The sequence below is a fragment of the Trichosurus vulpecula genome, chromosome 7 (assembly GCF_011100635.1).
Source record: "Trichosurus vulpecula isolate mTriVul1 chromosome 7, mTriVul1.pri, whole genome shotgun sequence".
Classification (NCBI taxonomy): domain Eukaryota; kingdom Metazoa; phylum Chordata; class Mammalia; order Diprotodontia; family Phalangeridae; genus Trichosurus; species Trichosurus vulpecula.
In genome coordinates, this window is record NC_050579.1 from 263,041,340 (window position 1) to 263,052,449 (window position 11,110).

The 11,110-nt window shown below is 37.6% G+C and overlaps 1 pseudogene; it reads right to left on the bottom strand.

Annotated features, from left to right (window-relative positions):
* Positions 1–3,114: 3,114 nt before the first annotated feature.
* Positions 3,115–3,963, bottom strand: LOC118858089 (annotated as a pseudogene).
* Between the last annotated feature and the right edge of the window lie 7,147 nt (positions 3,964–11,110).

Sequence of the window (11,110 nt, forward strand, 5' to 3'; positions counted from 1 at the left end):
AGTTGGTTCCTCCTGCTTTTGAAGGAAGAAATTATTACTAAGACAAATCAAGAAAGCATTAGTTGCTCTGCTTTTGTCAGAGAGAGAGAGAACTCCAGCTGATGTGTGGATTGTTGAAGTTTCTCTTCACTCCTGCATCATGCCTCTGTGCAAGGCTTCTTGACTGCTTACCAAATTCCTTGTCCATTTCCTTTTTCTGCTCAGGTGGTCTGTAGTATACCCCAATAACAAAATCATTTCTTATTTCTCTCTATGTTGACCTTCACCCTAATATTCTCTGTCATGCTCCCACCCCCCACCAGTTTCTGAATTTCTTCACATGAATATGCTGTCTTCAGATATATTACTCCATTTCTACTCCACTTTTGCCTAACTGTTCTTTTGAATACTGTATATCCATCCAGAGCCATGGTTTAGGCACAGGTTTCATTTCACAAAATCTCAGTGATATCTGTAAGTTTGGATGTGCCTCATTGCATTATGATCTCCAGTTCTTCTAGTTTGTCACCTAAAATTTGGGCATTAGTATACAGACATTTGAAGTCATGAGTTTTCCTACAGACTCTTTTCTTGGATTTTGTCTATGAATCCCAGTTGATGTTTTACTGACTTGATTGTGGCTATAGTCAAATTTTCCTCAACTTCTCTTACATTTTGCCAATTTTCTTCTCCCTTAATCTGACCTCTGACTTTACTAATCCAAGTGCTTTCAAGTCACCTTTGCCTATGATGATGCTGATGGTGTTCAAGTTTGCTCTTCTCCGGCTCATTCTCCCACAACCTACACAACTTACACGAAGCAGAAGAGAGCCCTGAGAGCTATAGATCATTCCCCATCTACAGCCCTGAGTAGAAGGAAGGAAGGTATAGGTCCTGGTGAAGTCCTGTAGGTGTCAAATCTTTGTTGTGGATAGCATATAAAATCTAGGTTGCAATAGAAGTAATCAGTTTGTCTTTCTTAGCTTTGGACCCATAAATTGCTATGACCCATCCCTACAGCCATCTATTCCTCTAACACTTCTGATAACTGCCTCCCTACTCTACCTCAATCTTTTCTCTTCTGCCTCTGTTCACTTAGTGGTGTCATCAACTCTATGCAGATGATTATCAAATCTACATATCTAGTCCTAACCTCTCCCCTGATCTCCAGTCTTGCAACTTTAACTGTCTATTGGATATCTCAATCTGGATATCCCATAGACAGCTTAAATTCAACATATTCCAAACTGAACTCACTATCTCCCCACCCCCAACTCACCTCACCTAGTAATATATCTCCATTCCATCTCCATTTAACTCCATTAGTAATTTAATCACCATACTCCTAGTCACCTAGGCTCACAACCTAGATGTCATCCTTAACTACTCTCTCTCTCTCACCCCACCCTCCATATCCAATCAGTTACCACTCCTGTTGTTGTTACCTTCAAAATATCTTTCATATACATCCCTTTCTCTCCTCTGACACTGCCACCACCCTGGTACAGGCCCTCATCATCTTACATCTGCACTATTGCAATGACCTACGTCAAGTCTTTTCCATCCGCATGGTCCATCTTCCATTCAGTTGTCAAAGTGATCTTCCTAAACTTCAGGTGACCTCCTTGTCCCATTTATTAAATTTAAGTGGCTCCATGTTACTGCCAGGACCAAATATAGAATCCTCTGTTTGCCTTTTATAGTTTTTCATAACCTGACCTCTTCCTACTGTCAAGATATTGGGAGATACCCAATATCTTGAGCCGAGGCCCAGCAAGCAAATTGAGCTTGACATAACAACAATCCTTTGCGCTCAGCCACTAGATGATCTTACCCTTTGGCAAAATCACATAATTATTGTATTGCTTTGACCAGCACCAGGTGTTCTCTGAGCTCGTACAGGCACCAGACAACCTCTGACAAGTACCTGTGTTCCAGTGGTGGAGTCCTGCTATGAATCAAACTTGTGTCATTGTGCTGTTACCCCTCATTATCAGGTCTACAGCTCACTGCATAGCCATAGGTATAAGTATCAAGATATGCCTACATTAAAGTGGGTCCCTCCCTCCCCCAACTAGGATCGGGGCTCCAGAACATGTATCCTCACTTACAAGTCATTTCCCTCACTTTGAAATTAAACTTCTGTTTGATTCCTGACTCTCTTGTCTCTAGCCTGCTCTGTTTCGCTCTGGCCATCCACAGGTTAGAGGCTGGTTCCAACGGGTTGACACTACCTTTTCAATATTTTTACACCTTACTCCATGTACTTGGTCTTTCTCTTCTTCCTCATACATGATATTACATTTCTTCCTCACACAAGATACTCCTGTTTTGTTGTAGTACCTCTTCAGTTTGTCCTGATTAATCAATGAATCCCTATTGTAGATAAAGGTGAAACCAATTGTTATGAAATAAGCCATTTAATGGGCAAGATTGTATTTCCATCAAAACTTGTTTTCTTCTGTTGAATTCAATACAACAGGCTAAAACTCTTCAAGTTTTGAGATTTGGGGTCCAATTAAGTCTTTTCTCTTTCCCTTAATTGGCAGGAAGGATTTTCTTTTGTATAACCTTTACTGAAAGAGAAGAATCTTTAATTGGGCAAAGAAACTCTAGTGGAACTACAAAGGACTTGATGCATTGATGATAATAGTGAGGACCTAGGAAGCCAAATAAATGCCCTGAATGACAGTAGATTTTCTGTCTTTCTGTGGGATCATTTCCATTTATAAGGAAAAATTTTCTTCACGTAAATCCCTGACCTAGCTTTAGACGAAAGCAAAATACTGAACTTCCAATCATATATATATTGAAACAAATCCAACATTGAGGCATATGAGTCTTATCCTAGATGCATGTTGGAAGAATACTGTTGAAAATCTTTCAAGATCTCTGTGTATTATACTGGAATCAAGCAATAGCTTCAATGTCTTGCAATATTTATTGATGAAGGGACTTTTGCTATAGTCCTCACAGTTCAGTACTTATTGCTCATGATTTACTCCTATTACTATTCAATGGACTGTGGTCATTACATAGAAAGCAAGGAGACCTTAACATGGGTCTTCAAGATTCTTTACCCAATAGAACCATAACAAATATGTTTTTTTCTTTTTTTTTTTGTTTAAATTTTTATTTTTATGTAGGGAAAAATCAAATATACATTTAACCCAATTTGGTTGCAAGTTCCTTAGCTTTTGCCTTTTCCAGCTTGGCAATACAAGCCACCGATTTTGGACCCAGAACGTCGCCACCCCAGTGACGACGGATCTCATCGTATCTGTCATTGTAATTGTTTTTGATGGCTTCTACCAGCTTAGCCAGGGCTCCCTTATCTTCAGGATTAACCTGCGTGAAGGCAATCCTTGTGCAGGTCTTTCTGTGAACTAAGTGACCCAGTCTGGCTTTACCTTTGATAATACAGTAAGGAACCCCCATTTTTTGGCACAAGGCGGGTAGGAAGACCACTAGCTCAATGGGGTCCACGTCATGTGCGATCACTACCAACTGTGCTTTCTTGTTTTCTACCAGGGTAGTAACAGTGTTAACACCTACCCTCAGGACAGGTGGTCTCTTAGTGGGGACATCTCCTTTGCCTGCAGCCTTTTGTTCAACCCGAGCCAGAAGCCTTTGCTTCTTCTTACCTTGCTTTGTCTCGGGTCTATACTTATGAGCCAGTTTCAACAGTTGAGTAGCTGTCTGACCATCCAAAGCCTGGGTGAACTGGTTAATTGCTGGTGGAACTTTCAAACACTTATAAAGGATAGACCTTTGACGCTGCAGTTTGATGTACCAAGGCCATTTGACGGATCGAGTAAGATCCCTTTTGGGCTAGATGTCCTGACCAATGCTAAAGTTCTTGGGCCGCTTCTCAAACAAGGGATTGACCGCTTTCTTGGCCTCCTGCTTCATTACTACAGCAGGGGCCGGAGCCACCTTCTTCCCCTCGGCCTTCTTCCCTTTCGGCATCTTGGCCGGCTGAACGAGAAAAGCTGTTTTTTTCTTTTAACTGAAGAATGCGTTGTTGAAAAGGATAAGCACATTCAGGCTAGAATAAAATAATTGACACTGAACTCAACGTTTTATTTCAATTGGAATAAGGACATCAGCTCCATGGATAAAAGTAGTGCCACAAGGAAGGATGTTATGCGGTACTTTCTGTTTTGTTGGAGTACCTTTTCAAATCGTCCTGATTAAGCGCTGAATACCCATTGTAGATATAAAGGGAAATCATTAGTTATGAAATCTCATGAAGACTTCTTTTCTTTCATTGAATTCAATATATTAAAACAGGCCCACACTGTTTTAGTTCTGAGGCTTTGGGGTCCAATTTCTTCATAAGCTATAAATTCCTTTATGCTTCAGCTGATGTGAAAAAAGAGGGGTAGTAATCATGGTCTCAATCAAAGTTAAGGCTAAAATAGATGTCATTAAAAGAGATAAACAGGGAAACTACACTATGTGTCACCAATATTATTCTATATTGTCTTAGAAATGCTAGTAATAGCAATAAAAAAAAGAAATGGAAGGAACCAATGTGAAATGAGGTAACAACTACCTGTTTTTGCAAATGACATGATGATATATTTGGAAAATCCTAAAGATTCAATAAAAATAGTTAATTTATAATTTAATTAATAATTAACAATGAATATTTTTAGCAAAGCAGTGGAATGTAAAATAAACCCATACAAACCACCAGCATTTTTTATATATCATCAACAAGAGATAGCAAGAGATAGGCCATTTAAAATAATTGTAGAGAGTACAAAGTACCTGAAAGTATACCTGCCAAAGGAGATCCAGAAAGTATGTGAACGTTATTGTAAAACACCCTTTATACAAATAAAGTCAGATTTAAATAATTGGAGAAATATTAATGGTTCATGGGTAGGCAAAGCCAATATAATAAAAATAATAATTTTACCTAACCTATTTATTCAATGCCATCCCAATTAAATTACTAAAAAATTATTTTACAGAGTTAGGAAAAATAATAACAAAATTCATTTGGAAGAACAAAGGGTCAAGAATCTCAAAGAAATGAAAAAAATGTAAATGAAGGAGGTTTGGCAATACCAGACCTCAAGCTACATAGAAGGCAGTAAGTCTCAAAACTTTCTGGTACTGACTAAGAAACAGAGGGGTAGATCTGTGGAACAGAGTGGGCATATGTTTCAACAATCCAGCTAGCAGCTGTTGTGGGGGTGAAAGACCAACAGAAGCCTAAAAACAAGCACTCTACCAGCATGCTGCAAAAGCACAGGTTCTTTTGATCTGCTTTAATAAGGAAAGCAACGTTAAGGGGTTGATAAGCTTACTTTAATTCAGCATACAAATATCACTCACTTAGTTCAGGGGAAAAATCCAGCATCCTGAACTTCAGAGCAAAATATAAACAAATTACTAACATCAACAGACAGATCAAATACAGATTCATAGTTACCAACATCTAGGTTCAGCCTGGGAGCTCATAAGGAGGGCTGGCCCAGAGTCACGCATGCCACCACTGCTGTGGGTAAGAGCTCCAAAAAAGAGGAAACCAACCCCTGGTTTTATATCTTTTTCCAGGTCAGGGGTGAGTCACACATGCGACTCACCCATGGGACCTAAAATTGTCACAAAGAGGCGACTTAAACCCACGTGGTCTAAGAGCCTCTGGTATCCCAAACCTATCACTCAAACTCAGGTGTAAACTAGGCCCTCCCTTAGTTAGCCCCACCTGGGGCTCCACCTTGGTTACCAAGTCACACCCACATAGGTTTTACACGTAATAGGGGTTTGGGCCTGGGGCTTAGCACCTAGTAAGGCTCAATGAAATACACTGAATTACTCAAAGGAAACAAAAGCCAACTAAGTGCTAAGAGCCCATTTTGCTTACCAAGACAGCATACAACACACAGTAGTAAAGGATTATAGTAAACTTATGTCTGATAAATGTAAAGTTTGAAGTTTTGGGGATAAGAATTCATTATTTGGTAAAAATTGTTGGGAAAGCAGTTTGGCAGAAATTGGACATAGACGAATATCTTTTGGGGTGGGGGGGAGAGACTTTAAATAATAAATGAACCTTGTTTGTTTTATTTAAAATTTAATTTTCCCCAATAACATGTAAAAACAAATGTTAACATTTGTTTTAAAAAATTTTTGAGTTCTGAATTCTCTCCCTCCCTCCTTCCCTACTCTCCTCATTTAGAAGACGAGCACTTTTATACAGATTATACATGTGCTGTCACACAAAACATATTTCCATGTTAGTCATGTTATGAAAGAAAACACAGACAAAAAACCCCAGAAAAATAAAGAAAGTAAAGAAAGGTATGCTTCAATCTGCGTTCAGACTCCATCAGTTCTTTCTCTGGAGATAGATAGCATTTTTCATCATAAGTTCTTCAGAACTATTTTGGATCATTGTATTGCTGAGAATAGCTAAGTCATTCGCCACTGATCATAAAATATTGCTATCACTGTAAACAATATTCTCCTGGTTTGGCTTATTTAATTTTACATCGGTTCATGTAAGACTTTCCAGGTTTTACTGAGAGCATCCTTTCTTAGAGCACAATAGTATTCCATCACAGTTATATGCAACTTGTTCAGCCATTCCCCAACTGATGGACATCCTCTCGATTTCTAATTCTTTGCAACTACTGAAAAAAAACCTGCTATAAATTTTTTATACATATATGTCCTTTTCCTTTCTGGTTTTTTTTTTAATCTCTTTGGGATAGTAGTGGTATTTCTTGGTCAAAAGGTATGCATGTTTTTATAGCACTTTGAATATAGTTCCAAAGTACTCTACAGAATGATCGAATCAGTGTACAACTTCACCAACGGTGCATTAGTGTCTCACTTTTCCCACATCCCCTCCAACATTTGTTATTTTCCTTTTCTGTTATATTAGCCAATCTGATAGGTGTGTGGTGGTCAGTCAGAGCTATTTTAATCTGATTAGATTTAGAGCATTGATTTAGAGCATTTTTTTCCATATGACTATAGATAGCTTTGATTACTTTGTCTAAAAACTGCCAGTTCACATCCTTTGACCATTTATCAATTGAGGAATGGCTCTTATTTCTATAAATTTGACTCAGTTCTGATGTCTATATTAGAGAAACTTGCTGTAAATTTTTTTCACAGTTATGATTACTAACTACATATTTCCCTTTATTCTATTTTACTCATTTATTCATTCTCTCTCTCTCTTTCCCTCTCTCTCTCTCTTTCTCTCTCCCCTTGACCTGAAAGCTCTGGAATTTGGCTATAATATTCCTGGAAGTTTTCATTTTGGGATCTTTTTCAGGAGGTGATTGGTGGATTCTTTCAATTTTTATTTTATCATCTGGTTCTAAGATAACAAGGCAGTTTTCCTTTCACTCTGTCTATTCTCAAAAGTGTTTTGCTTCTGACTTTTACCTCCTCCAATCTGCCCTTCTTTCTAACAGCCATTCCCCACTCTCATATTATTCCCTTTCCCCCCTACTTTCCTGTATGGTAATAAAGATTTCTATACCCAACCAAGTAAGTATGTTGTTCCCTCTTTGAGCCAATTCCAATGAGAGTAATGTTCAAGTGCTCCCCTCATCTCCCCCATCTTCCTCTCCACTGTAAAAGCTTTTTTTTGTGCCTCCTTTGTCAAATAATTTATACCATCCTACCTCTACCTTTCCCCTTTTCCCAGTGCATTTGTCTTTCTTACCTCTCAATTTTTTTTTTTAGATAATTATACCATTCAACTCACACCTGTATCCTCTTTCTATGTCTATTTCTTCTAACTGCCCTAAAAATGAGAGAGTTTTTAGGAGTTACAAATGCAATTTTCTAATTTAGGAATATGAACAGTTTAACTTTATTGAATCCCTTATAATTTTTCTTTCCTGTTTACCTTTTTATACTTCTCTTGAGTCTTGTATTTGAAAGTCAAATTTTCTATTCAGCTCTGGTCTTTTCATCAGGAATCATTGAAAGTCCTCCATTTCATTGAATGCCTTTTTTTCCCTTCTGGTGTTTTATACTCAATTTTGCTAAGTAGGTGATTCTTGATTGTAATCGTAGCTCTTTTGCCTTCCAGATTATCATATTCCAAGCCCTCGCATCCTTTAATGTAGAAACTGCTAAATTTGTGTTATCCTGACTATGATTCCACAATATTTGAATTGTTTCTTTTTTTGCTCTTTTAGTATTTTCTCCTTGACCTCTGGAATTTGGCTATAATATTCCTGGGAGTTTTCATTTTATGACCTCTTTCAGGAAGTGATTGGTGAATTCTTTTGATTTCTATTTTACCCTCTGGTTCTAGGATATCAGGGCAGTTTTCCGTGATAATTTCTTGAAAGATGATACCTAGGCTCTTTTTTGATCATGGCTTTCAGGTAGTCCAATAATTCTTAAATTATCTCTCCTGGGTCTATTTTCCAAGTCAGTTATTTTTCCAATGAGATATTACATATTTTTATTCTTTCAATTTTGTTTTATTGTTTCTTGTTGCCTCATAAAGTCATTAGCTCCCACTTGCCCAATTCTAATTTTTAAGGAATTCTTTTCTTCAGTGAGATTTCATACCCATTTGACAGTTCTACTTTTTAAGTTCTTTTCTTCAGTGAATTTTTGTGCCTCTTTTTCCATTTGGCCAGTTTTGCTTTTCAAAGCATTCTTCTCTTTGTTGGATTTTTTTGTCTCTTTTACCATATGGCCTGTACTGTTCTTTTCAAGATATTATTTTCTTTAGTATTTTTTATGCCTCCTTTACCAAGCTGTTGACTTTTTTTCACAGTTTTCTTGCATCTCTCTCATTTCCTTCCCTGAGTTTTCCTCTACCTCCCTTACTTGATTTTTAAAATCCTTTTTGAACTCTCCTATGACCTGAGACCAATCCATATTTTTATTTCAGGCTTTGAATGTAGCAGTTTTGATTTTGTTGTCTTCTTCTGAGTTTGCGTTTTGATCTTCCCTGTTATCATAATAACTATCGATAGAATCTTCTCCTTTCCTACTGTTTGCTCTTTTTTTGCCACTTTATTTCTTGACTTTTAACTCTTTGCTTAAGTGAGGTTCTGCTTTTGGAGTGGAGGGGGCACTGTCCTAAGCTTCATGGATTTTGTGTAGCTGTTTTCAGAGTTAATTCCGGAGAATTGTAAATTTTCAGTTTTTCCAAGGTGATATGGTCTAAGGAGAGGTGTGTTTACTCCTCTCCTGGCCTGTACTCTGGTCTGTGAGTGACCACAAGCACTCTTTTCGACCCTGGAACTGTGACCAGGGTCCCAGCTCCCTTGAAGCCACAAGCTCTGATGTACTAGTGCTCCCCTTTGCCCTGAGATGGAGACCCATGACTGTGACCCAATCCAAGTATGGGCAATGCAACAGAATCCTGCCTCCAGTACCAGCAATGGGACTCCTGTAGTCTCCTGACCAGTAGTCTGATCCCTTACCATCTGTGGGCTGAGCGGCCCAGAAACCACCACTGCTGTCACTGATTCAGTTCCTTTCAAGGCCTACTGCTGGTTTGGGGCATGGCCTGAGCTGGACTGCTCTCCTCCATTCTCACTCTGGTGCGATAGACCTTTTCTGCCAACCTACTAAGTTGTCTTTCACTGAAACAATGAAAATTCCATTCTCTTGTGAGATCTGCCACTCCAGAATTTGTTTTGGGGCATTATTTAAACTTGTTTGAAGAAGTTTTGGGGAGAGTGCAGGAGATCCCTGCCTTTTCTCTGCCATCTTGGCTCCACGCCTCCATAGACCAATATCTTAAACCATATCCCAAGATAGGTTCCAAATGGATCCATGACCTATTTTTTCACAAGAAAATATGAAGAACATGGAACATATTACCTATTAGACTCATGGCTAGAAGAATAATTTGTTAATAAATGCAAGAGAGACAACACTGTGAATTGTAAAATGACTAATTTCAATTATATTAAGTTGAAAAATTATCATACAAATAAAACTAATGTAGCCAAGGTTAGAAGGAAAGTAGAAAATGGGGAAAAAATTTTCATAGATGGTCTCTTAGATAAAGGTCTCTTTTCTCAAATATATAAAGAATTTGGTCAAATTTATAAGAATGGCTCATTCCCCAGTTGATAAACGGTCAAAGGATAGGAACAGGAAGTTTTTTGATGAAGAAATTAAACAGTTCCCTGAAAAAATGCTCAAAATCGTTATTGATTAGAGAAATGCAACTTTGAGACAACATCTTACACCTATCAGGTTGGTTAAAATGTTAGATGCCCTTCGACTAGGGAATGGCTAAATAAGTTGTGGTATATGATTGTGATGGAATACTACTGTACTATAAGAAATGATGTGTTGTTTGATTTTAGAAAAAACACAGAAAGATTTGAATCTATGAAGGAAGATGCAACCCATATCCAGAGAAAGAACTCACAATGAGAAGTATGTATAGCATTGTTTTACATATATATATGCACGTATATATGTATACGTAGATGGGTATCCATATAGGGGTATATACATTTGTGTTGAATTGTAGTCTTGTCAAGGGCAGAGTGAAGGAGGAAGAAAAAAAATTAAAAGTGCACAGCAGAAAACAAAAGAAAATTTAGAAGGAAGCACAAAAAAGTTAGGTAGCTTTGAAAATTACGTAGTTTGTTTTTTTAAGAAGGAAGCAGTCTGAATGGAAATGCATGGTTTTAGATTAAATCATCTCTTTATGTTCTGCTGTGTGCTTCACCTCTATTCAATGGACTATGGTCATTACATAGAAAGCAAGCATATCTTAAAATGGGCCTTCAAGATTCTTTGCCCAAAATAACCATAACAAATCTATCTGTTTTTACTGAAGAACACATTCTGGAAAAAGGTAAGTACATTCAAGGTTGGAATAAAGTTATTGACATAGAATTTAATGGTTTTATTCAAGTTGAAATCAGGAACTTCAAACACAAGGACAAGACTAATGCTGTGAAGTGAAATGGTATGGGGCAATTTCTGATTTATTATAGTACTTTTCAATTTGTCCTAATTAACTAATGAATATCCATTTTTTAATGTAAAGAGAAACCATTTATTATGAGATGAGTCATTTATTGGGCAAGGTTGAATTTAATCAAGACTCATTTTCTTTCATTGAATTCAATACATTACAATACACCTAGACTGTTCCAGT